This window comes from Anabrus simplex, chromosome 1 (genome assembly GCF_040414725.1).
Source record: "Anabrus simplex isolate iqAnaSimp1 chromosome 1, ASM4041472v1, whole genome shotgun sequence".
Taxonomy (NCBI): Eukaryota; Metazoa; Arthropoda; class Insecta; order Orthoptera; family Tettigoniidae; genus Anabrus; species Anabrus simplex.
Genome location: NC_090265.1, coordinates 948,133,166 through 948,160,727, shown reverse-complemented (window position 1 = coordinate 948,160,727; position 27,562 = coordinate 948,133,166).

Genomic DNA, 27,562 nt, shown 5'->3' with positions numbered 1-27,562 from the left:
AATCGAGTAGGATAAGGTTTGCGATTCGACCAGCTGTTTTAGCGGCAAACATCCCTCATCTCGCTTATGGCAAATTCTAGTGTACTGCTGTTGTCTGGGCGTTCATACTTTACAGAGAGATATGTATTCTTAAGTGGAACTTTTTCAATTATATCTTCAGATTTTAAAATGTTGAAAATTGTTTTGATTCTTTAATTAAGAATTAATTTATCTCTAAATTGAAGAGCTGTAGTTGTGCAGTTCGACGAAAGGTCTCAAGTTTTTCTTTAGCAACTAATTATGACCATCCTAAGTGAAGATTCTCTTCGGATTTTCCTCAGCTCAGTGCAGATACATACTATTTCGGTGCTGGGTTAGCATACCAGCTTCCTGCCTGACAGACTCTGCCACAAACCGAAGAATAGTTTAGGAGGCTGGGAGAGTGTATATCGAGTCCCACCGGTGGTCCTTGACCCTTTAGAAGAAAGGTTTTTCATTAGGACTATATGTAAGTAGGGTAGCATTTGCTACACAGAATGTTTTTTACAAATACGCTCAGAACGCTTTAAGCAAGCCTCGGACCTATGGGAGTAACAGAGTCCCACTTCCATTTGACAGGCGAGGCACCGCTTGAAAACAACTTGGCGAATGAAATGAAATTCGATAGGGAGCTATAAATATTATTGTAGGTTAAGAAAGAAAGAAAGAAAGAAAGAAAGAAAGAAAGAAAGAAAGAAAGAAAGAAAGAAAGAAATAAAGTAACCCTTGCTGAGTCAGCAAAAAGGAAGATTCTGGATGTGTTAGGAGTTAACGATATTCGGTTAATGGGAATTAACGAGGAAGAGGTACGAGGTTGTAAAGTGTCCTTAACAGGAGTTAAAAAGCGAAAGGCAGAGTGTGGAGTAAAGCTGTTCATCAGGAATACTGTTGCACACAACACAGTTGTGTGTGTGTTTTATCTGAAGTTGTTTCTCTTTCAGGTATAAGTCAGTTACCATATGTTTTCATTTTCATATAGTTTTTACATTTGTTTATTTATTTCGAAATTAGTTTCGACAGGCTGAATAACCTAACAGTTATAAAATAGTTTGTTAGGCACGTAAATGAGCAAATGATGTGGATGTTGTTTGTTTGAGTCATCAGTCCATAGACTGGTTTGATGCAGCCCTCCATGCCACCCTATCCTGTGCTAACCTTTTCATTTCTACGTAACTATTGCATCCTACATCTGCTCTAATCTGCTTGTCATATTCATACCTTGGTCTACTCCTACCGTTCTTACCACCTACACTTCCTTCAAAAACTAACTGAACAAGTCCTGGGTGTCTTAAGATGTGTCCTGTCATTCTATCTCTCCTTCTCGTCAAATTTAGCCAAATCGATCTCCTCTCACCAATTCGATTCAGTATCTGTTCATTCGTGATTCGATCTATCCATCTCACCTTCAGCATTCTTCTGTACCACCACATTTCAAAAGCTTCCATTCTCTTTCTTTCTGAGCTAGTTATCGTCCATGTTTCACTTCCATACAATGCCACGCTCCACACGAAAGTCTTCAAAAACATTTCTAATTCCTATATCAATGTTTGAAGTGAGCAAATTTATTTTCTTAAGAAAGCTCTTCCTTGCTTGTGCTAGTCTGCATTGTATGTCCTCCTTACTTCTGCCATCGTTAGTTATTTTACTACCCAAGTAACAATATTCATCTATCTATTCATCTACTTCCTTTAAGACTTCATTTCCTAATCTAATATTTCCTGCATCTCCTCCCTTCGTTCGACTGCACTCCATTACTTTAGTTTTGGACTTATTTATTTTCATCTTGTACTCCTTACCCAAGACTTCATCCATACCATTCAGCAACTTCTCGAGATCTTTTGCAATCTCAGATGAAATAACAATATCATCGGCAAATCTCAAGGTTTTGATTTCCTCTCCTTGGACTGTGATTCCCTTTCCAAATTTCTCCTTGATTTCCTTTACTGCCTGTTCTGTGTACACATTGAAAAGGAGGGGGGACAAACTGCAGCCTTGCCTCACTCCTTTCTGGATTGCTGCTTCTTTTTCAAAGCCCTCGATTCTTATCACTGCAGACTGATTTTTATACAGGTTGTAGATAATACTTCGTTCTCGGTATCTGATCCCTATCATCTTCAGAATCTTAAATAGCTTGGTCCAATCAACATTATCGAATGCCTTTTCTAGATCTACGAATGCCATGTACGTGGGCTTGTCCTTCTTGATTCGATCCTCTAAGATCAGACGTAAAGTCAGGATTGCTTCACGTGTTCCTACATTCTTCTGAAGCCAAATTGATCTTCTCCCATCTCAGCTTCAACTTGTTTTTCCATTCTTCTGTAAATAATACGTGTTAAAATTTTGCAGGCATGAGATACTAAACTAATGGTGCGGTAGTTTTCACACCTGTCAGCAGCGGCTTTCTTGAGAATAGGTATAATAACATTCTGCCGAAAATCGGATGGGACTTCTCCTGTCTCATACATCTTACACACTAAATGGAATAACCTTGCCATGTTGGTTTCTCCTAAGGCAGTCAGTAATTCAGAAGGAATGTCATCAATTCCAGGTGCCTTTTTCCTATTTAGGTCACTCACAGCTCTGTCAAACTCTAACCTCAAAATTGGGTCTCCCATTTAATCAGCATCAACAGCCTCTTCATGTTCCAGAACCAAATTATCTACATCTTTACCTTGATACAACTGTTTGATATGCTCCTGCCAACTTTCTGCTTTGTCTTCTTTCCCTAGAAGTGGCTTTCCATCTGAACTCTTAATATTCATATACCTAGATTTCCTTTCCCCAAAGGTTTCCTTGATTTTCCTGTATGCAGCATCTACCTTTCCCAGGACCATACAACCTTCGACATCCTTGCACTTCTCCTTCAGCCATTCTTCCTTAGCTACCTTGCACTTTCTATCCACTTGATTCTTTAATCTCCTGTATTCTTGTCTTCCCTTTTCATTTCTAGCATTCTTGTATTTTCGTCGTTCATCAATCAGGTCTAGTATCTCCTGAGTTATCCACTGATTCTTAGTTGATCTTTTCTTCCTTCCTAACATTTCTTCAGCAGCCCTGTTAACTTCATTTTTCATGACTATCCACTCTTCCTCTATTGTGTTTCCTTCAGCCTTTTCATTTAGCCCTTGTGCAACATGTTCCTTGAAACAATCCCTCACACTCTTTTCTTTCAACTTGTCTAGATCCCATCTTTTTGCATTCTTTCCGTTTTTCAATTTCTTCAACTTCAGATGGCATTTCATGACCAACAAGTTGTGGTCAGAGTCCACGTCTGCTCCTGGGAAAGTTTTGCAATCTAACACCTGGTTCCTGAATCTCTGCCTAATCATAATGAAGTCTATTTGATACCTTCCAGTGTCTCCAGCTCTCGTCCACGTATACAGCCGTCGTTTGTGGTGTTTGAACCAAGTATTGGCAAGGACTAAATTATGATCAGTGCAGAATTCAACCAGCCGACTTCCTCTTTCGTTCCTTTGTCCCAATCCGAATTCTCCTACTGTATTACCTTCTTTTCCTTGGCCTACCACTGCATTCCAGTCTTCCGTCACAATTAGATTCTCGTCGCCTTTTACATATTGTATTAAATCTTCTCTCTCTTCATATATTCTTTCTATTTCCTCATCATCCGCTGAACTAGTAGGCATATAGACCTGCACTATTGTGGTGGGCATGGGTTTGGTGTCTATCTTGACGCCAATAATTCTTTCACTATGCTGGTCGTAGTAGCTTACCCGCTGCCCTATTTTCTTATTCATTATTAAACCAACTCCTGCATTTCCCCTGTTTGATTTTGTGTTGATAATTCGGTAGTCGCCTGACCAAAAATCCTGTTCTTCCTGCCAGCGTACTTCACTTATACCAACTACATCTAACTTTAGCCTATCCATCTCCCTTTTCAGATTCTCTAACCTACCACAACGATTCAAACTTCTAACATTCCACGCTCCGACTCGCAGAATGTCAGTATCCATCTTCCTGATGATCGCCCTCTCTCTTGTAGTCCCCACCCGGAGATTCGAATGGGGGACTAGTTTACCTCCGGAATATTTTACCCGGGAGGAAGCCATCATCAGTACATCATTCATACAGAGAGAGCTGCATGTCCTCGGGAGTTAGTTACGGCTGTAGTTTCCCGTTGCTTTCAGCCGTGTAGCAGTATCAACACAGCTAAGCCATGTTGAGTATTATTACAAGGCCATATCAGTCAATCATCTAGACTGCCGCCCTTGCAACTACCGAAAGGCTTCTACCCCCCTTTCGATGAACCATTCCTTAGTCTGGTCTCTCAACAGATACCCATCCGATATGGTTGCACCTGCGGCTCGGCTGTCTGCTTCATTTGAACACGCAAGCCTCCCTACCGCGGCAAGGTCACATGGTTCGCATGTGGGTAGATTTGGTTATTATTATTATTATTATTATTATTATTATTATTATTATTATTATTATTATTATTATTATTATTGAAAATCCAGTACAGCATGGAGCCCTATTTCACAAGAGTACATTACGGCTGTAGTTTATAATCTTAAAATATTTTAAAACGAAAGATTAAGAGTTCAGTTTGTTAAAGATATGCAAAATGAATGTTAAGAATTGCTTATAACAACAAGGCTTCCTGAAAATATCACGCAATTGCTTGGAAAATACAAGATCACAACTGTTCACGTGGTACTAAAATATGCCTTTTTATTCCAAACACGGCGCAGGAGAAAAGTAGATGATCCACTTTTTGAGCTGAACCACAAAAGCATAAATATCCATCTGTAATTTGGATTTGAAATCGCTCAGGGTAAGATTTAAATTGTCCATGTCCCGATAGAAATTGTGTAAGGACAAATTTAGGCACCAATACTTTACTCTGAAGTCGATCTGTAACTTGGGGGTAGAATAGTTCTATATAACAGATACTTTCAAGCTAGAGGTCCAGCTATTGTTCCATTGATGTATAATATATTTCTTGATTTGTTGCTTAACATAGCACATTGGAGGTTCATCATATGTAATTCCGATGTTTGATGTGGTGGCTTAATTTTGCTGTAGAATCTGCTCTTTCAGTTCCATCAAATCCTGTATGACCACGAATCCAAGACATACAGATGTGAGGATATTCTTCTGCTTCTGCTCTTGTACTAGCTACTATCGGATTCATATTGTATTTGTTGTCAATGGAGCACAAAGCTGCTTGCGAGTCACTGAGTATCTTCACATTCTTGTTGTTAGTTTTACACCACAGCACTGCATTGTTTATGGCCCAGAGTTCAGCGTGAAAAGCTGAGCAGCTATTTGAAAGCCTATACTGGGCTGAAAAAATTTCAACACTATCCTGTTAGACTAAATAGGCACATCAACTTTGTGAATTCCATCAGCATGAAGTATACGCGAGCCGTTTGTATAGATGATTGTCATGAAAATGTGAACAATTGTTGCAAACAAGTTTCTTGAAATAGCTGGGATGGCCAGACTGCAGAAAATGACACTTTCTCTCAACAACAGTGTTTAAAACTGGTAGAATTGATACTTTGCTTTTTTTACACAGAGTCAATTCACCTATACCGATTCCAATTAGAAATAATGGCTCAATTCTTGCAATTACCAGAGCAGTTTCGGTAGATGTTGTACGGTAGGCCCGTGAGATTCGAAGGGCAAAACCCTTTTGAATCTGTAGCAGTTTAACTTGAGCCCATTTCCTTTCCAAAATACTTCGAAAAGCCGAAACACAGTACAAAATTAGTGGAACGTAGGCTGTGTAATAAATTACTCGTAGAACCTCCGAGTTAAGACCCCAAGATGTTCTGCAAGCAATCGATAGGCCTTGTGATAATTTACTAGATTTCAGCTGCAGTTTGTTCAGGTGTTCTCTGAAAGTTAAGTGTTTGTCTAGTATGACACCCAGGTATGATAGCTGATCTTCCAAACCTATATTATAACCATTCATCATAATGTTTAATATTTCTAGTTTTCTTCTTCTCGTGGTGAGCATAGCTGTGCATTCCAGGAGAAGAGTGGGTTCGAACCCCACCGTCGGCTGTCCTGAGAATGGTTATCTGTAGTTTTCCATTTTCACTTCCAGGAAAGTACTTATTCATAAGCCAAAATCGATTCCTTCCATCTATTCATTTGGTTTCGCTCGTCATAATTCATGTCACTGAGTTGGCTTCAAAAAGGGCATCCGGCCGTAAAACATGCCATAAAATGTCAACTCACTTCATTCCTGATCCCATATTAAGAAACGCGGATGGAGAGGGGGTAGAAATACGATGATGATAATAATAATAATAATAATAATAATAATAATAATACAAAATTATTGTATTATTGTTTTTGTTTTTTAACACCACGGCCGCTTCCTTCCAACTCCTAGGCCTTTCCTATCCTATCGTCGCCATAAGACCTATCTGTGTCGGCGCGACGTAAAGCCACTAGCAATAATAATAATAATAATAATAATAATAATAATAATAATAATAATAATAATAATAACCGAGCTCGATAGCTGCAGTCGCTTAAGTGCGGCCAGTGTCCAGTATTCGGGAGATAGTGGGTTCGAACCACACTGTCGGCAGCCCTGAAGATGGTTTTCCGTGGTTTCCCATTTTCACATCAGACAAATGCTAGGGCTGTACCTTATTTAAGGCCACGGACACTTCCTTCCCACTCCTAGCCCCTTCCTGTCCCATCGTCGCCATAAGACCTATCTGTGTCGGTGCGACGTCAAGCAACTAGCAAAAATATATATATGTGTGTGCTTAATGGACCTAAAACTTCAATAATTGTAATATACGTATTTCTAACCATCCTTACCATACAATTAGCCACATGGGCAATGTGAGCTGATCTGGGAAATAAGAGAAACATTCTAGAAGTTGTTATTTTATTTGCTAGTTTAGTACAAGACATTTTAAGGTATTTGGGCCCACTAATGCAGATTATCAAGTTCACTAGGCTTATTCTTTCAAATGAAGTATTTAGTTCGCAAGAAAGAAAACATCCCAGGGCTTTCCACTTTTCATCTGTGCCTCATAATTCTGTATACTCCATTCTCCAAATGACATTAGGCCTTCATCTGGACAATGCATAATGTTATGAACCCATGAAGCTAGCATATCACCCCGTTAGGAATATCAATTTATATCAACTTAGACGGATGCTTTCTACAACATATACTGAACTACTTTTTGGGCTGTAGTCATCTGCCTTGAGAGCATTGGGATGAGGTCTAGACGCCCTGCGGTGTGTGGCCAGCGTCCTGTGACCGGCCACAACACAATTAGCCACAGCTCCATATCACTTGAACCGGCCTGTCCCGTCTTCCCGTTCACAGTGGCCTCTTCCTTTCCGCATGGCTGCCCTTCCCAGCTAATTCCATCCCGGAAAGTTTATGGGGGTGTTCTCTATTTCTCCTTTGTGTTAGTCTGTCAGGCGCTGGTAAATACGGTTCCGAAATAGCTTTGTTGATTCCTTGTTAAAATGCATTAATGTAGGTAAATCTGCTACAGTATATGGCCATCATTGCTATCAATTCCCATGCCAGGTTCAGCAACTGATAGAGGTTACAGCTCTTATCTTACTCCGGCTCCGTGGCTGAATGGTCAGCGGGCCCCTCGTTCGATTCCCGACAGGGCCGGAGATTTTAATTGTGTATAGTTAATTCGTACGGCTCGGGAACTGGGTGTTTATGTTCTTCCCAACACATTCTTCTTCATATTCACACAACACACTACACTGCAAATCACCACAAAAAAAAACGCAATAGGGAATACTTCCTTCCTCTTAGGATTAGCGGCAGGAAGGGCATCCAGCCGTAAAACCAGGCCGGGTCAACATGTGTGTGACACAGTTCGCACCCATGACCCAACCAGTGTGGGGAAAAAGCTGAAGTCGAAGAAGAATGAGTAAAGAGAAGAATAAGTGTGAATTCTGTAGCTTTGCAGTATGCATTATTATGCTACACTACTTGTTATGGAATTTTGTAAATTTTGCATGAATTCCTTGGTGGCTAGGTTTTAATTATGTTAATTTCCCTATAAGGGAATATTTTAAGTTTGCCCGAATTCCTATGCGATTGATTGTAATTCGTATGTTACACTAATCTTAGTAATTTTTAATTTTGATGCGTTTTTATTTCTTTTCGTGTATTTTTTCGTTATGTACTTTCTTGTATTTTTGTTGTTATATAACTTATGTTTTCATTTCACGTAATTCCGGTGGCTAAGATGGCAGCTTCCTCTTTACGGTCGCGGGCCACTTCAGCTCATTTCTGAAATTTAAGGCCCCTAGCTCTTCCTGTTGCCTCGTGAAGCTCCTATTGAATATATTACCATGTGATGTTTCGAAAATTCAAACCCTTGTCGCGTGGATTGGTACGCTAGCAACAAAACCACTGCGCTTTCGCATAGCCTTATATGGGTAGTTCCTAATAATAGCTACGTAAGCTACGTAAATGGAATTTTACGTTATTGGTATTTGAGAAGTGTAGATTGCAGTTGTGCTTGTTCTATGATCATACATGATTTATGAACATAGTTCTTGTAATTCTTCCCGTGCTTACTCTAAGATATCTTAAATCGATAAACTCATTTGCGAAGACACATTCATTGAACGGTCCAACTTAGGCTTGAAACCCCTGTCTTAAATGAGCTATTCGAAGAATGTGTTTTATTCTTGTTGCCTTTAGCCCAAGACGTTACCTAATAGTCATAGACTGCGATGAAAGCCACAGTCCGGTCTCTGTGGGATCTTACTGGACACACCTTGAATTCCGATAAATAAACCTTGATGTTCCATAGAGGCCGTTTAATTCGTTACATAATTTCTCCAGTTTATTTTTTGTTTTTCTTTGGTTATGTCCGTTTTCAATTACTCTAAAGTGTGTTACAGTATGTGTTATGATGCTCAGCCAGGGAGATGCTAAGTTGATGTTGGTTTTAATGTTTTAGGTGCAGTGGGTCCAACAACAACATGAAAAGAAACGAAGGAAGCGTGACTTCGACCCTAGCTTTCCTTCCTTCAGCGACTACCCTAGTTTCTTTGGGTCGCCAGAACATGAAGGGCAGGTTCAGTCCGGATCGTTGCACCAGCCTCAGTACCGCGGGATTGGACCACACAACCTATTCCCCGATCCACTCTTCAAGGAACAATGGTATCTGGTGAGTAACGCTTTACTTTAAGCCGTTTCTTCTCGTACACTGTTGCAGAGATACAATGTCGATCATTTTAACTTCCTTTCTCTCTCATCATCGAACTGTTACGTACATTATTTCCACAGTTACAGGATGATATGGGTCTAAAACCGAATACGCAATAGGACAGTCGGATTGTTACGTGAACATTTATATAATCTTGGTTCGCTACCAGTCAATATGTTACATCGCGTGCTTTGTTCGGTGGCCTCCTCGCTAGTAATGAACAGATGAAATAACCGACTGAGTTGGCTACGCGGTTTGATTCACGTAGCTGTGACCTTGCATTCGGGAAATTGTGGGCTCAAACCGCACTGTCGGCAGCCCTAAAGACGGTTTTCCATGGTTTCCCCTTTTCACCAGATACATGCTGGTTCTGTACCTTAATTAAGGCCACGGTCGCTTCCTTCCCAGTGCTAGCCTGCCATATCTCAGTGTCGCCTTGAGCCTTTTCTGTGCCTGTACGACGTGAAACCCATAGTGTTCATGAGCGTTCATCACATAAAGTGTCAGCGTATGTTGGAGTAACCCGATTGTGTGAGAATATTGCAAGGAAGAGTACGAACTAAATCTAGACCAATACTGCAAAGGGATTGGAGTGAAAGCCTACGACAATAGCGAGACATTTCGAGCCGATACATAATTTGATAGCTGTAGCGGTATTCGTAAGAAAGATGACAGATACGGCGTGTGAGTTAAACTGCTGAGATTCATTACTGAGTAGAGTCAGATAGCTATTGTTTTCATGTTGGTCGACATATCGAACACACTGCTCTCTGCGTCTTCATTTAGCAAATAGACTCATTCAGTGTTGACAAAACGCCATAACGCCGAGCCAGATTCACACGTGCGACACTGTTCGCACTCGCGGCCCCATCAGAGTGGGAAATACGGAAGAAGAAAAGAAGAAGAAGAAGACCTATCTGAACATACGATAACACAACACTTGACAACCACTACGAGCTGATTCATTTGTGTGAAGATACACCAGTGCATAGATAATCTCTACAGCATACAGCCGCGATTTAGATATGAGGCAGACAAGCTTAATATCCGATCGAGTTTCCAGAATGACTGGTTAAAGAACCCGGGCCGCTCCGGTACCATAATACTTGTTTTGGTGTACGTAGTCATCCTTAGGACGTGTGATGTTAAGTTCTAAAACACTCTTTGTACTGCACTAATCATTTAATCAAAGAAGTTGCATTTCTCATTGTGAATTTAGGTGTTTAAACAATGTCGAGTCCGAAGTTGAGAATGTCTGAACACTGCAGCAAACGTTTCCAAATCATGCAGTGCAGTTTATCCATTCAGCCTTTACAAAGATCTTTTTATCTGGACACCACGGCTAGAGGAAGATCTCTGACACGGAGGTGCATTTCGTGGCATGGCACCACGAGATTTTCATGAACAACAAAAGCTGTAAGAAGTTTTAACATTTAAAAAAAAAAAAAAAAACATGTAACCGAAAGCAAGACTAATAACAAAAGCTATAAGTGTTAATTTGCATCAAGAATAAAAACTGCAACTGAAAGCAGGATGAATAAATTTCTAGCACAGCCGGGCTGACTGGCTCAGATACTTAAGGCGCTGCCTTTCTGAGTCCAAGTTGCCAGGTTCTTGGCCCAAGGATTTTTCTCATTATTTTACGTTCTTTCACTTCTACTTGTTGTTATAGTGTTTTGTGGAATTTTTTAAGGTGTTCTAATAAGTCAGCCCCATGCCCGTAGAAGACCTCCTGCGGGACAATATCCCTCACTTCGGCGTCTCCAAAAACCGTAAAAGTAGTTAGTGGGACTTAAATCTATTATTATTATTATTATTATTATTATTATTATTATTATTATTATTATTATTTCTTCCTCTTCTTCTTCTTCTCCTCCTTCTTCGCGAATGGGTCGCTTAGGACCACGCGGAATCAGCACTTTCTAGCCTTCCTGATGGCCTAGTATTCCTTCATGTACAACGATTGAATCTGTTTTCGTTGCTCTGACCATGTATGTTGCGTAGTCTTCTCTTCTTCCTCTAAACCCCGTGTGTGAGTGATTTTCCTGATTTCATTCCGGTCAAGTAGGTTTGGTGATCCTAATGCCTTCAGGTCTTTTCCTGTAACATTGTACCAATCCGATCTAGTAGCCTTGTTCTTTATGAATGATATGTTCTTTGTGCGTTAGTCTGTTCGGGTCCATTCTTTCTAAGTGACCCATGAAATGAATTCTTCGCATTCGCGTTGTGGCTGTGATTTTGGGATTTTTAAAACATATTTCTGTGGTAGGCTTTGAATAACGTAGGCCTACACCGTCTTTGGTTCTTGGCCCAAGGATTTTTCTCATTAAGTTCATTCACTTCTACTTGCTGTTTTAGTGTTTTGTGTTGGTGATTGAGTGTCTCTGAAGCATAGAGTGCTTCAGTTTTTTCTATTTTTCTTACGTCGCACCGGCGCAGATAGGTCTTATGGCGACGATAGGATAGGAAAGGCTTAGGAGTGGGAAGGAAGTGGCCGTGGCCTTAATTAAGGTACAGCCCCAGCATTTGCCTGACGTGAAAGTGGGAAACCACGGAAAATCGTCTTCAGGGCTGCCGACAGTGGGGTTCGAACCCATTATCTCCTGGATGCAAGCTCACAGCTGGGCGGCCCTAACCGGACGGCCATTTTGCCCGGTGCTTCAGGTTTGATTACAGTTGTATAATGTCGGATTTTGCAGTTCCAGGAGAGGCTCTCTTTGTTGTAGATATTTGTTTGTTAGCTGAAGAGCAATCTCCATTTTCTGGATTCAATAGATTTCTTTTCGTTACAGTTTGCTGTAATCCCTTCACCTAAATACTTAAATTCGTTTACTCTAAATATCTTGTTATTGCCAATTAGAAGTTCATTTGATGCGATTTTGATGTCGGCCATAAATTTTGTTTTTTCAAACGAGATTTGTAATACAATTTTCGCTACTTGTTCTTGTAGTAGTTTAAGTTGTTAATCTTAATATTGGTTTACAAGACCAGTGTTTTTATTAAACTACTAAAACAATGAGAGATATCTTGGGCAATTAGTGCCATGTCGTCAGCAAATGCCAAGCAGTCCAATTGTATGCCTTTCAGTTTTGGCCCCAGTCGGTGGGTTGGTGCACCAGCTTTTCTCAATTCTCGTACAACTTTCTCAAGCGCACAATTGAAGATCAACGGGGATAGTTCATCGCCTTGTAGTACTCATGTGTCTACTTGAAATTCTGTGTTCAATTCTCCCATAAACTTCTTTGGATTTGGCTTCCGTAAGTGTTTCTTTGATAATCCGACTCGTTGTCTGAATGGTCACCATACTGGCCTTCGGTTCAGAGGGTCCCGGGTTCGATTCCCGGCCGAGTCGGGGATTTTAATTGCTTCCGATTAATTCTTATGGCTCGGGGACTGGGTGTATGTGTCAGTCCCAACACTCTCCTCATCATATTCAGACAACATACCACACTACCAACCACCACAGAAACACGCAATAGTGATTACATCCCTCCATATAGGGTTGGCGTCAGGAAGGGCATCCGGTCGTAAAACAGGGCCAAATCCACATATTTGACGTAGTTCGCTCCCGCGACCCCACAGGTGTGGGTAGCGGTAGCAAAAGAAGAAGCGTCCCTTTGATAATGTTTGTTGTTTATTGATCAAGTCCAAATACCGCTAATACTTGAAAAAGTGATTCTCTATCTGCATTGTCGTATGCTTTTCTGAAGTCGACGAATGTGATGACATAATTCCTGTTTGATGAACTGTGGAAATATTCCATAGAGTTTTTTAGATTTTTAATTTGCTCCACGCATGATCGTCCTTTTCTGAATTCACCTTGATATTCGCCGATTTCTGGATTCAGTCGAGATTCTGCACGCTTCAAGAGAGTTTTGGATTGCATTTTATAGGCTCTTGCCAGCTGAAATTCTACGATAGGCATTAATTGTTGGGGCCTGCCTTGCTTCCTTTTTTGTACAGTGGATGTATGATCGCCTTCTTCCATTCTGCAGGGATTTTTCAGTTCGCCAGATTTCATCCATAATTTCTTTGAGTTTTGTTACGAGATTTCCTCCTGCAATTTTTCATAGCTATGCAGTTTATTATTATTATTATTATTATTATTATTATTATTATTATTATTATTATTATTATTATTATTCTAACACACGAGTAAAGGCTTGCGACGAAGAATTGACAGAATTTTCTTTTCACAAACAGTTATTACTTATTACATACCTACCGTACTTATTTTAATAAATACCGAGCTCTATAACTGCAGTCGCTTAAGTACGGCCAGTATCCAGTAATCGGGAGATAGTGGGTTCGAGCCCCACTGTCGGCAGCCCTGAAGATGGTTTTCCGTGGTTTCCCATTTTCACACCAGGCAAATGCCGAGGCTGTACCTTAATTACGGCCACGGCCGCTTCCTTCCAATTCCTAGGTCTTTCCTATCCCATCGTCGCCATAAGACATATCTGTGTCGGTGCGACGTAAAGCAAATCGTAAACAAATATCTTGACCGTTGTACTCATAACTACACTATGAAGTCTACTTACTTGTATCCATAGATACTTTTTGTGTTTTAGATAATTTGATAAAGTGGACCTAATGGTTTGATTATTCTTTTCATTTCTGAAAATAAAAGCTAATACAGACTAGTCCATTCTCTTCTAATGCAATTCAACGAGGAAATATCGAAACATTTAAGTACGAACAAGGAGTTAAATTATTGACAGGTGGGGATTTTGGTTGTAGCTCCTACAGGTACTCAGTCATCATGGGGAGTCGATCGAGAAGTGGGATTAGCTCGTAATACGTAATAGCTTACACAATCCAGACGATTAAAGGTTTCTCGTCTATACAAATGACACAATTCGCCTTTCATATGATGGAATTTAACAGTAAGCTTTCCAGAGTCTCGTTTACTTGATACCACAGCAATGAGTTAAATCAATGTTCATATTGGTTGCATTGTATTCTGTATCGACTTATGTTGTAAACGAAACCGGGAGGAATCTGATATTACTATCTTTGGAACAATGAGCAGCATTCTTCCAGCATGTTATACTATTTGATACTCCGAGGTCTTAAACCTACCTATGGTTGCAGTTTCCATTTAATGTCCAATAAAATTACACATTATCCTGCACTAGCTATTTATATTTAAAATAGAGTACTGCGATATGTAATTGTACCAGCAAAATAACTTACAATGTATATTAAGTTTTTGTGTCTGGAATGCTGCCCTTCATGGCTCGGGAAAATGGACTGTTGATAAAAGTGAAATGAGACTAGAGATTGGAAGTGAATGGAAAGAATTCACTGAATGCAAATGACTTATGAGGATGTGCTAACTAGAGCTGGGGGAAAAGAGAAGATGGTGTATAGAGATGCCGAAACGAAGAGTTAGGTTTACTTGACACTTGTTCAGGCACACCACCGTAATGATGAATATTTTGGTGGGGAATGTTGAGGGGGAAAACGAAAAGGCAGGCCAGGATTATAATTCGTTAATTAAATAATTTAAGATATGAGAGCGAATTCTTATGCGGATTTGAAACGACTAGCAGAAAAAGAGAAAAGTGGAGGAGAGAACACGTACTAAGTTATCAAATATTTTTTACTTTCTTGAAGCACATTTTAAAAATCTATCTTTCAATTTGCGTAACAGTGAAATTGAGAACGAGTACTCCAGCTGATGTTACAAGTGACCTTCTTGTACTCCACACCGTTATTCAAGATCTGTTTTTAAATAACACCACCACGCAATATATACGCTATTTACATAGATAACATTTAAAACAGGAGTACTTTTCCAGAGTTTATTTAGTGTTTCCATCGTAGTCATAGACGTTGCAAAGTAGGTGTGGAGTGATATTTTCTCGACGGATTGAGGGCCTTGGTCGTCCAAGTATCTGAGTTATCTCTCATGTTAATGACTTGGTGTCAATAGCTTTGGTAGTGCGTATAGCTAGTCTGATTGCAGCAGCAGTGAAATTGAAACAGTCTCGACTGGAGCAAGGGAAAGGTTTTGTGGGGTCAGCGTGTAGTAGTAAATGGCTAATGGGCAATCGATGTCATGTGACTGGGCGAGGCGTTGGGGAGGGTCTCACTGGAGTGGCCAGTCAGCCGCAGCAGGCAGTTATTATTGGTGCGGGATTTATCGTGCGCACACACATACACACGCAGCCATTTACATAGTGGAGTGCAGACTTCAATTAGGCTTGCCTGTTACCTTGCGCCTGAGCCCGACATCGAGCACCATCGATACCCGAAAGTGTGACATAAAGAAAATACCGTTATCGTAAAAAGAGTTTTAAATTAAGGCTAGTAGGGCGGGGACTGTGGGTCTTTTGTATGTGTTATATCCACAACGCTAGACAATGTTGTGAGATGGACAGCGCACAATGGTATGATGATAAACGGGATGAAAAGTCAGGTGGTGAGTTTCCCCAAGAGGAAAAATCCTCTCGGTTTTAATTAGTGTGTTGATGGGGGCGATAGTACGCCATGCGGATCACTGTAACTACCTACCTGTTGGTATAAGGAATGAAAAAATGAAATGTCGTATGGTTTTTATTGCCGGAATATCCCAGGACGGGTTCGGCTCGCCAGGTGCAGGTCTTTCTGTTTGACGTCCGCAGGCGACCTGCGCATCGTGATGAGGATGAAATGATGATGAAGACAACACATACACCCAGCCCCCGTGCCATTGGAATTAACCAATTAAGGTTAAAATTCCCGACCCGGCCGGGAATCGAACCCGGGACCCTCTGAGCCGAAGGCCAGTACGCTGACCGTTCAGCCAACGAGTCGGTCGGTATAAGGAATGAACTTCATTGGAGTAATCACGTTAACGAGGTTGTACATGAAGGTTACAGAACTCTTCACATGATTATGAGGGTATTCAGAGGTTGTAGTGAGGGTGTAAAGGAGAGGGCGTATAAGTCTCTGGTAAGACCCAAATTAAAGTGTGCTTCCAGTGTGTGGGACCTACATCAGGACTGCTTGATACGAGAACTGGAAGAGATCCAAAGGAAAGCAGCTCGATTTGTTCTGGGTGATTTCTGACAAAGGAGTAGTGTTACGAAAATATTGCCAACTTTGGGTTGGAGAGACTTCGGAGTAAGGAGACAAGATGCTCGACTAACTGGTATGTTCGGAGCTGTCAGTGGAGAGATGGTGTGGAATGACATTAGTAAGGGAATAAGTTTGAGGGGTATTAAAGGTAGCTTTTAAAGGTAGGAAAGATCATATTAATATAAAGTTGGAATTCAAGAGGTCAAATCGGGGAAAATATTCAATTATTGGACGAGGAGTAAGGGATTGGAATAAACTATCTAGGGAAATGTTCGATATATTCCAATGTTCTTTGAAAACGTTTAAGAGAAAGCTAGGTAAATAACTGGTAGTGAATCTGTCACCTGGGCGGCAGCCCTGAATGCAGTTCATTGATTGATTGATTGATTGATTGATTGATTGATTGTAATGCACCATGAATATGCACACGTCAAATTAAATGAAACGTCACCTGTTTATCTGAGGAAGAAGTAACCCGTCTCATGTAGAACATTTTTTGTTAATCACAGTGACATAATGCGAAGATAAAAGGGAAATTACAAAAAACTACCAGGATAAATTAACACCCAAGTAACATCCTATAAGTAAAATAAAAATTTAAAAAATCTTCCATGAAACAATCGATACATGCTCCTGTGATTGCGAATGCACTTCTGAGCTCAGCTGTTGGGTAGAACGACATATCTCGACAATAATATAAGTACCTTCAATGAATGAATGAATCAATCATCAATGATCTTCATTTAGGACTGTCGCTCAGGTGGCAGACTCCCTATCAATTGTTTACCTAGCCTTAAATATTTTCAAAGAATTTGACAAATTATCGAACATTTCCCTTGATAAATTATTCCAGTACCTTACTCCTCGTCCAATAAATAATTATTTGCCACATATTATGATCTTTCCTGTTTTTAAAAGCTCTGTTCAATCTTATTCGTCTACTAACGTCATTCCACGTCATCTCTGCACTGACAGCTCAGAACATACCAGTTAGTTAGTTTTCCCAGCCCAAAGTTTGTAACATCTTCGTAACAGTAGGGCCTACTCGTTTGTCGGAAATCACCCAGAACAAATCGTGCTGCTTTTCTTTGGATGCTTTTCAGTTCTCGTATTAAGTGGTCCTGGTGTGGGTCCCCTATACTGGAAGCACACTCTAATTTGGATCTTATCAGAGACTTATACGCCCTCTCCTTTACATCCTTACTACAACCACAAAATACTCTCACAACCATGTGAAGAGATCTGTAACCTTTCTTAACAACCACGTTTATATGATTACCTCAATGTAGATCATTCCTTATACCGGTTATTAACCTAGGTACTTAGTGTTCCTCATGAGGTACTGTCACAGCAGTAATCAAAACTGAGAGGACTTTTCCTCTTGGTGAAACTCACAACATTGTCTAGGTCCCCCTGTAGTGGCTCAAAGTCAAGCAACTCATTTACTGCTCTATACAGTATAACAGCATCCTCAAATAGCCTTATTTGAACGGTGACCACGAGTCCGTTATACCAATATATTCACAGAGTATCCCTGAGCAACCTCCGGAAGTTTGTCGGTGGAGTTCGGGTTCCCCCTTTTACAAGAAAACATAAGGTCCAGTAATACTGCCCTACGCGACCCCTCTCTTAATCATTACAGGAGCAGATAATACTTCAGCTACTCCAAAACTTTTTAGTTATATTTTCTGGAATTTTAGCCACCCATTTAACCACTCTTTTGTCTTGTTCAGTAGCCCTCATTTTTGTCAGTATTCTGCCATGATCTTCCCTTTCAAAAGCCTTGGATAGGTCAGTAGCGATACAGTCCATTTGATCTCCTGAATCTAAAATATCTGCTATATTTTACTTGAATCCAACAAGTTGGGCTTCACTGGAATAACCTTTCCTAAACCCGAATTGCCTACTTTTAAACCAGTTAATAATTTTGCAAACGTGTTTAATATTATCAGAAAGAATGCTTTCCCTGAGCTTATGAACAACACATGTCAAGCTAACTGCTCTGTAATTATCCGCATTATGTCTGTCACCCTTTCCCTAGTACACTGGGGTATTATAGCAACTCTCCATTAATTTGGTATCGCTCCTTCATGCAAACATTCAAGTATTTCAGATTTGGCACTATATCCCAACCCATGGCCAAGAAATGTTATCAATTCCAGCTACATGTCTAGCTTTCTACTTTCCTCCGTTCTAGAAATGGCATTACTTAATACTACACTGGCAGCGCCACTAGCAGGTCTTACCCCTTTCAGTGTCGTCGTGATTGTTCTTCATTATCTTGAACTGGCAGCTTCGAGGCAGACTTTGCCCAGATTTTGACATTGGCCTAACTACCAACACTTTAGCCAAACGGTTGTCTCCAACGCAGTGCCTGCAAAACCCATCATATGAATCTCTTTCTCCTCATTCACACAGTCAATGTTCAGATTTAACACGTAGGGTGATATAGGGTACCCCTATCTTACGTCTGCCCGTATTTTTGCTAGTTTCTTACTAAAATTTATTTGAATTTTAGTACTTACGACTTGTAAAAAATTTAGTATAATGCGCCTATCCTTCTAATCAAGGCCAAATATTTTAATTGGTTGTAATAGGGACTCCCCGTTTACAGAGAAGGCTTTTTATAGATCGATAAATGTGATATAATTTTTTCTGTTAAGTTTGCTTCTTCGCTCAAGAATCAAGCGTAGTGATTAAATTGCCTCCCTGATGCCTTTGTCAACTGTGGGGCAAATTCATCTACAGCCAAATACTGCTCAACCCTTCCTTTTATTTTTTTCTTCAAGATGTTCAGCAGTATTTTGGAAGCATGGAGAAGAATTGACTGAACAATCCATGGTAATTTCTTTCTTCGTTGAAATGGCTTGTCCTGCTCTGAATGAAGTCTTATGGTATACGCCTATTTCATAACATACAGTGGCTCAAAAAAGTATTGGTCTGCCCATAGCCGTGGCATGAACGGAACTCTATGGTACAAATAATGGTGCATATAATGGAATTATACATGTGCAGATATGTAAGACAGTCAAATCCATCAGTAGGTTGAACATAGAGCCAAGGAGATTCACGCTGTTTGCAAAAGGACCAGTAATACAACGGCGTGCGTCATTACACGCCAAACAAGTATTGGTCTAGTACACAATATCATCGTGATATCGTGCTGTCTGCTGCATCTGGCTCATTGTGTCTGTGCTGACACGACGGAAGGTAATATTCAGCACTGTTTCCGTGTTCAGCTAGCAATGGGAAGAAAGAAATGGACCCCGTTCCAGCCCTCATACCACTCATCAAATTTCGTGGCAGAGCTGGGAATCGAACCCGAGCCTCCGGTGGTGGCAGCTAATCATGCTAACCACTACACCACAGAGGCAGACACGCTACCTTCATTTCCTTCAAAATGAACTCCCACAGTTGCTGGAGAACGCGCCACTGCGTGACCGATTACGAATGTGCTTTCAACAGGACGGGGCTCCACCTCATGGATCAGTAATCGTCCCGAACCATCTTCACGCTTCATATCCAAATAAATGTATAGGAAGGGGCCGACCCATTCACTGGCCCGCCAGATCACCCGATCTAACACCACTTGCCTTCTTCCTGTGGTGTCAAAAGCAGTTAGTGTATGCACAGGAGCCTGAAGATCCTTGTCACCTTCGGAAACTGATAACCAACGCATGCCGAACTGTTTCATCTGACATGTTACAACATCCACGTATGTCTTTAAAACGTCGTGCTAAAATCTGCATAAATGAAAGTGGTCAACTTTTCGAACACTTGTTACACTGTGTTGTAACCACTCCTACCACTACTCTTACCATTAATTTCCTTTACACAATATACTATAAATTGGTTGAGTGCCAGTTGCTGTAATAAGCAACAAAATTCGGAGAGCATGCCTCTTCTCAATTATTCTCATGGCGTGAGGTGACAAACTCACACATCTGGCAATATACAGGAATATGGATCAGGGCAATTGTAGATTACGGTTGCATTTCCACAACTGAGGATTGTACATGCATATATTCGGTTAAATTCGATATATATATGTTTCCTTTACTTCTACAGACTTACGGCACTCAATCTCTGGTAAATCTACTGAAATAATCTTACATTGCAAAGTTCTACCTCGCAATTATATGCTGCTTCACTATCAGCTCAGTACAAGTCACTACTCAGATCAGACCACCACTCTTACACCTGTCCTAGGGAAAACCAACCCTAGAGTATAAACAGATTAAGAAAAGAAAGAAAGAAAGAAAGAAAGAAAGAAAGATGAAGGTAAGCGTGCCCCTGTTAGATGTCCATCAAAGAAATATGGTCCGATGAGGTAGTCACCCAGGATCCCACGCCAGACGTTTACTCCCCACTGCACTTGAAATGGGCCTCGTCTTACCCAATGGGGATTCTCCCCACTCCAATAGTGCATATTGTGCCGATTCAGGATGCCATTGTGTAAAATCGTAATTAATCTGAAAACAGGACTCTTGAAAAAAAAAAAAAAAAAAGGCTGCAATATCGATCAACCTGCGAAATGCCCAATGACAAAATCACATCCGTGGAGCTGCTGGTGTAACTGCAGATGTTATGGGTGAAATTTTTTGTTATGCAGTGTACGCATGACTAATGACCGGCTGTTGTGCAAGTGTCCGAGTACTAACGGACAGCGTCCGTAACAGCTTCTTAATTCGGACCAGACGTTATAGGAGCATCTCTAATGGAAGTTACCCTTCCAAGCTTCCCAGATGACTGAAATCTTCGTTCAAGGTTTCGGAACGCATTGGTAGTCGACAGTCTTCTGTCAGAAAACGCTCGTGATAGAGGCATTGCGACTGGATTGTGATCTGCCTTGTTTCCCAATAAATGAGCAATATATCAACGTACTCGTCACTGGAATACATTGTGAGTGAATGAATACGTGCTGTGATGTGACATGGTAAGTGTGCATAAATATTGTGTGTCCGTAAGATTGGAATCGAACCACTGCATTACCGGTGTTCCGACGCCTTGTATCACCGTTCCTTAACCGACTCAGCCACAAGTACAACATACGAGACGGTCGCTGGAGGATTCTTACTTAAGCCTGGCAGTTCGACAGTCAAAGTTAATATCCGTGTCAAATTCTTCAGTAATGCTTTACAGTGTTCATTTAACTTTTTACAATTACGCAGCACGTGGCATACATATTAATTCGACCGTACTTTCTCCATAAATTAGCAATAACTCAACGTACTCTTCATAGGAATATATCCTGAGGAAATGAATATGTGATGTGACCTCGTAGGCGTGGATTATTATTTTTGTGCGTGGGACTTGGGAGGTTGTGGATTCGAATCCCATGCTAGCCGTCCTGAAAATCCTTTTGCTCAGTTTCCCATTTTCACCAGCAGGCAAATGCCGGGACGATACCGTAGTAAAAGACCAATGCCGATTTCCTTCCCAATCCTTCTTCTACCCACTCTTAAGGGAAAGACGCCAAATCGCAGCGCATCCCTTAAAACCAATAGGAAAAAAAGTATTGATTATTATTGTATCCCCGCTAAAATGGAACATCTCTGTCTTTCTAAAAATTTGCCTTATGCTGGATTCAAACCACTACGCTGCCGATACTCGCACACCTGGTGCTCCAGTCCATAACCGATTCGATCACGAGGTCAACATGCGTGATACTTCCTAGAGGTTTAATAATTACGTATGGCCGTTCCACCTCGATAGTTATTTTCTTCAGTGATGTTTTTACAGTGTACACCGAGCTCGATAGCTGCAGTCGCGTAAGTGCGGCCAGTATCCAGTATTCGGGAGATAGTAGGTTCGAACCCCACTGTCGGCAGCCCTGAAAATGGTTTTCCGTGGTTTCCCATTTTCACACCAGGCAAATGCTGGGGCTGTACCTTAATTAAGGCCACGGCCGCTTCCTTCCCACTCCTAGCCCTTTCCTGTCCCATCGTCGCCGTAAGACCTATCTGTGTCGGTGCGACGTAAAACAACTAGCAAAAAAAAAAAAGTGTTTACAGTGTTCATGCAACTTCTTTACATTACAAAACACGTGGTTTAATCTATTAATTCGATCTTATTACGGGTACCTGTTTTATTTCAAGACGCAGTAAATCACATGTTTGCAGAATGGTTCTTAGTATCTGGCGCGGAATTGTGCGTAGTAGTTTTTCCTTAGGTAGGTCCAGGAATCAATTTACAGTGATGACACACAGGTAGTGAAGAGCCTTATGGACCATAAGAGGAAATTTTAAGTTATTTGTTGTTCATAAAAGTAAGTTATAACGATCTTTAGGTTATATACGTTATTTGGGTTACCTATCTCCGAAAAAATAAGGGGACTGGTGAACCACCCGGTTTATCAAGAGAGTCTCAGGAATATTGTTTGTACTAGTTGCTTAATTGTCACGGGACATTAAGGGTGTGAAATCAAACTCATCCCAAGATATTGGTGGGCCTTTTCTGTCTTCGTGATACTGATTTGCTTCAAGTAGTCTTCAGTATTGCTTATATCCCATATATCTATCTATATTATCTATATCGGCACGGCAGTGGAGCAGTAACGTTCGATTGTGACTACAAAGCTTTCCTCGCACTGTTTTCAACGAAATATTGGAATACAGTAACAAAAATTCTATAATTGTACGTAAAACTTTTTTAAAATATTCGTGTTCTTTATTTATTCCGCATTCGATATTACCTGTATTTACACATTTTAAAAAACTGACACGTTACATCATTTGTGTGACAATATACAGTACAAATATGTGGATTTGACGAGTGCTAGATGCGATTTACAATTTCTTGGATAGGAATAACAGAATTTCCACTAAGGAATGAAAAATTCTTGTTATTCATTCAGTTAAACGCAGTCCGGCTCCTTCGCTCAATGGTCAAGGCACTCTCCTTCAGTTCTGAGGGCCCCGGTTTCGCTTCCTGGCCGGGATGTTAATCGTGTGCGGTTAATTCCTCTAGCTCGGCGGTTGGGTCTTTGCGTTCATCTTATTACACATCTTCATTTACATACAACACATCACACTAAAAACCACCACAGAAACACACAACTTAAGTACGGCCAGTATCCAGTAATCGGGAGATAGTGGGTTCGAACCCCACTGTCGGCAGCCCTGAAGATGGTTTTCCGTGGTTTCCCATTTTCACACCAAGCAAATGCTGGGGCTGTACCTTAATTAAGGCCACGGCCGCTTCCTTCGCATTCCTAGGCCCTCCCTATCCCATCTGTGTTGGTGCAACGTAAAGCAAATAGCAAATATATATATATAGAAACACACAATAGTAATACATCCCTTCACATAAGGTTGGCGTCAGGAAACGCATACGGCCGAAAACGTTTGAACATAGAAAGTAATTTCAAGAATAAGACGGTGATGATTCATTCAGTAAAACGTAATACATTTACATGATTCAGCAGGTTTAATGCCGGATTTTGCCGAGTGTTATAGCGTTATGTCACTTTTCCTGTTCGTTGAGTTTTTTACTGGAGTTCTACAGTATACCTTTTCGATATAACAAATTGTTCACATAGGCTCTAGTAGGCATTTTGCACTGTTCCCTGCTTGCATAAAAAGATACGGTTCCTCTCACTGGTTATCTGCAGTCAGATTCGGCGAGGCCCTCTCTTTTCATTAGTAGGCTATGTGCCTCTATTTCGAACTCGAGTATCTCTACAATGAAATGAAATGTCGTATGGCTTTTAGTGCCGAGATATCCCAGGACGGGTTCGGCTCGCCAGGTGCAGGTCTTCCTATTTGACTCCCGTAGGCGACCTGCGCGTCGTGATGAGGATGAAATGATGATGAAGACAGCACATACACCCAGCCCCCGTACCATTGGAATTAACCAATTAAGGTTAAAATCCCCGACCCGGCCGGGAATCGAACCCGGGACCCTCTGAACCGAAGGCCAGTACGCTGACCGTTCAGCCAACGAGTCGGACCATCTCTACAATGATCGAGACTAACTGACAGACTTTCGATTGACCTTCACAGCTTGTGACGTAACCGCAACGTTGAAGTACACAGACTGATTGCCCACTTAAATGCTGTGTGCCCGCAGGACGAGAAGTCCAGCGTAAGCAGGACTACTTTAACCCATCCTATGGTAAGATTAATCCTGGCCAGACCCTACTGTTCTTCGATTCGGCAGTTATAAGTTTGGTAAAACCACATAGCCTCTTTAATGCGCAAAGCGAAATATCAAATGTGGTACATCGAAGAGATGCGACGGAATAAGAAACTAGATATTTGCTATATTGTACAAATAGTTCTTGTCTTTTCTCTCCATTGTTGAAAATGGTTATTCATTATGAACTGTGTCACGAATGAGGAGGGAGGGCTGGCTTTCTCGGCATGCTTTATCTATAATTTCGTACTGGCGTATAGTTATACATTATCACCTGGCGACAGCTGTCCGTCAGGAATTGCGAGCCTTTCGTGGGGAAAAAGATATCAGTAGCGGCTTACTGTCCTTCAGTTGTCATGGAACCGTTTATCTGAACCTGCAGTTCGTTTTTCCTGTGACACGTTCATTCTACTTCTCTTTCTCAGACTGACACTAACAGACAAATGCGATTATTCGATCCCAAATTACCCATATCGCTATTCACAATGATCACAGAGATGAAAGCGGAGGCGGATGTATGTAATCGACAGGTAGACAGCCAGCTTTGAGAAATCATATATGAAAAATGTATTTAATTGAAATGAAAACAGAAAATGTTTTTATTTTGTAGTTGATCGAACCACTGCTTCCTAGACAAGACACACGTAATTTCCTCTAAATGTCTTTGTTAAAATCCATATAGAATCAGAAATAGTCCGTGGCTTCATTTGTATACATCGATTTGAACGTTGCATCTTTTTATGTAAAAATTGAATTCAATGAATTTGCTATTGTGGTTTAGTCCTTACACATTGTGACATAATTTGTTTACCGTTGTACATGTTGTTCTTGTAGCTGACTGACTTACGTATACCTTTGTATTTAATTTTTTATTTTTATTTTTTTGCTAGGGACTTTACGTCGCACCGACACAGATAGGTCTTATGGCGACGATGGGATAGAAAAGGCCTAGGAGTTGGAAGGAAGCGGCCGTGGCCTTAATTAAGGTACAGCCCCAGCATTTGCCTGGTGTGAAAATGGGAAACCACGGAAAACCATTCTCAGGGCTGCCGATAGTGGGATTCGAACCTACTATCTCCCGGATGCAAGCTCACAGCCGCGCGCCTCTACACGCACGGCCAACTCGCCCGGTGTATTTAAATATGATAGCCTAATAATAGAGATCAGTGTTCATTATATTAACAACGACCACACGTCTACCCATGCGGTCAAGTAAGTGTTGTACAATATTATGAATGTGATTTGTTCCTGAAGACTGGATATTTCAGCGTTTAGTTCCCCTTTCTATCATATCGTCGTGATATTGCTTTCACCTTAATACGATGTCTTATTTACCTGCGTAGCAGCTTTATGATTCATAGAAAGCTGCACCGTGCGACCCGTGGTACTTAATCGGGAAACATGTGCCGAACTGTGAACCGGAAGTATGCGTACTCGCTCCAGCTCATTACGGTGACAGTCAGAAAGCGATTTTCCTATATCATGGCCATGCTCATTCATACCAAGCAGATACTGAATATCACATTTTACCGGGCGAGCTGGCCGTGCGATGAGGGGCGCGCAGCTGTGAGCTAGGATCCGGGAGATAGTGGGTGCGAACCTCACTGTTGGCAGCCCTGAAGACGGTTTTTCCGCGGTTTCCCATTTTCACACCAGGCAAATGCTGGGGCTGTACCTGAATTAAGGCCATGACCGCTTCCTTCCCACTCTTAGCCCTTCCCTATCCCATCGTCGCCAGAAGACCTATCTGTGTCGGTGCGACGTGAAGCAAGTAGCAAAAGAAAAAAAAATCACATTTTACACGTTTTGCATTGACGAGTAGCACCAAGCACTTCATAAGCATATAATAAGCGTATCATCTCATTCAGCTGTCCGACTCCATGGCTAAATGGTTAGCGTGCTGACTTTTGGTCCAGAGGGTCCCGGGTTCGATTGCCGGTCGGCTCGCGGCCTTAATTAACCTTCATTGGTTAATTCCGATGGCTCTGGGGGCTGCGTGTGTGTGCCCTCATCGTCATTAGAATTCATCACAGGTCCCCATTCTTATAGACGCGCAGGTCGCGTATACGGCGGCAACTCGAAAGACCTGCTCCAGGACTGTTTGCAGGCCACACGCTATTTTATTATTATTATTATTATTATTATTATTATTATTATTATTATTATTATTATTATTATTATTATTATTATTATCTCTTTCAGCTCACCTCTAATTACCGCCACCACCTCCCAACTTAAAAGAGAACTGTGTGGTTTGGACCTGACAGATTTCACTGAAACTTGGATGAATGATAATTAACAAATTAGTTGGGATTGAACCTGCGAACAGAAGAACGCAACTAACTGATAAGGCCATTGGATTGGCGACAAATGATCGACATCTCTCTTCCTTAATCACTTTTCTGAAAAGAAACTCTCTCTTCCCTGTCAATAGTCAGCATAATACGTTTAGGGTTTTAGGGCTTAGATTTTGTTCAGCATCGTACATTTTAAAGTAAAACTTTCGTAATTATTTCAGTAATAGGATATTAATATTTTTAAATCCGTTATAGGGTAAAAAATAGGGTTTTATGAGTGTTAAGTTATATTTAAAAAGTCCTCCCACTTCGCCTTCTGCGGGTGGAACTGATAATAATTGAAGCGAGAGAGGCTGTTGACGTTGAGACCTCCAGAACTCTCTTAACTGGACTTCATCTTAATAACAAAGGAATACTCCTTGTATGCGACAAACAAAGCCGTCTTTACCGCTTGCTGCATCACGAGATAACGTCCGGCAAGCCGCAGCAAACAATGGCTCTGACGACTGAAGTACTTCGCTTCATTATTCAATACGGATGAGACGGTGCAAAGTAAATGCGGAACTATTGTCTAAAATTATCCTCTCTTAATTTATTCATGTCTTAAATAAATCTGAGGAAGTAGAGGAATGCATCAAATCCATACATTTTCTTTATTATTATTATTATTATTATTATTATTATTATTATTATTATTATTATTATTATTATTATTATTATTATTATTTCCGCAACTATGAAACTTTATAGATAAAGAGTTCTGTAATTTAATCTACTATTTTCTCGAGGCCAAGTTTCTCTCTCTCTCTTTTTATTTGTTTTTTTTTTTTTTTGCTTTACGTCGCACCGACACAGGTA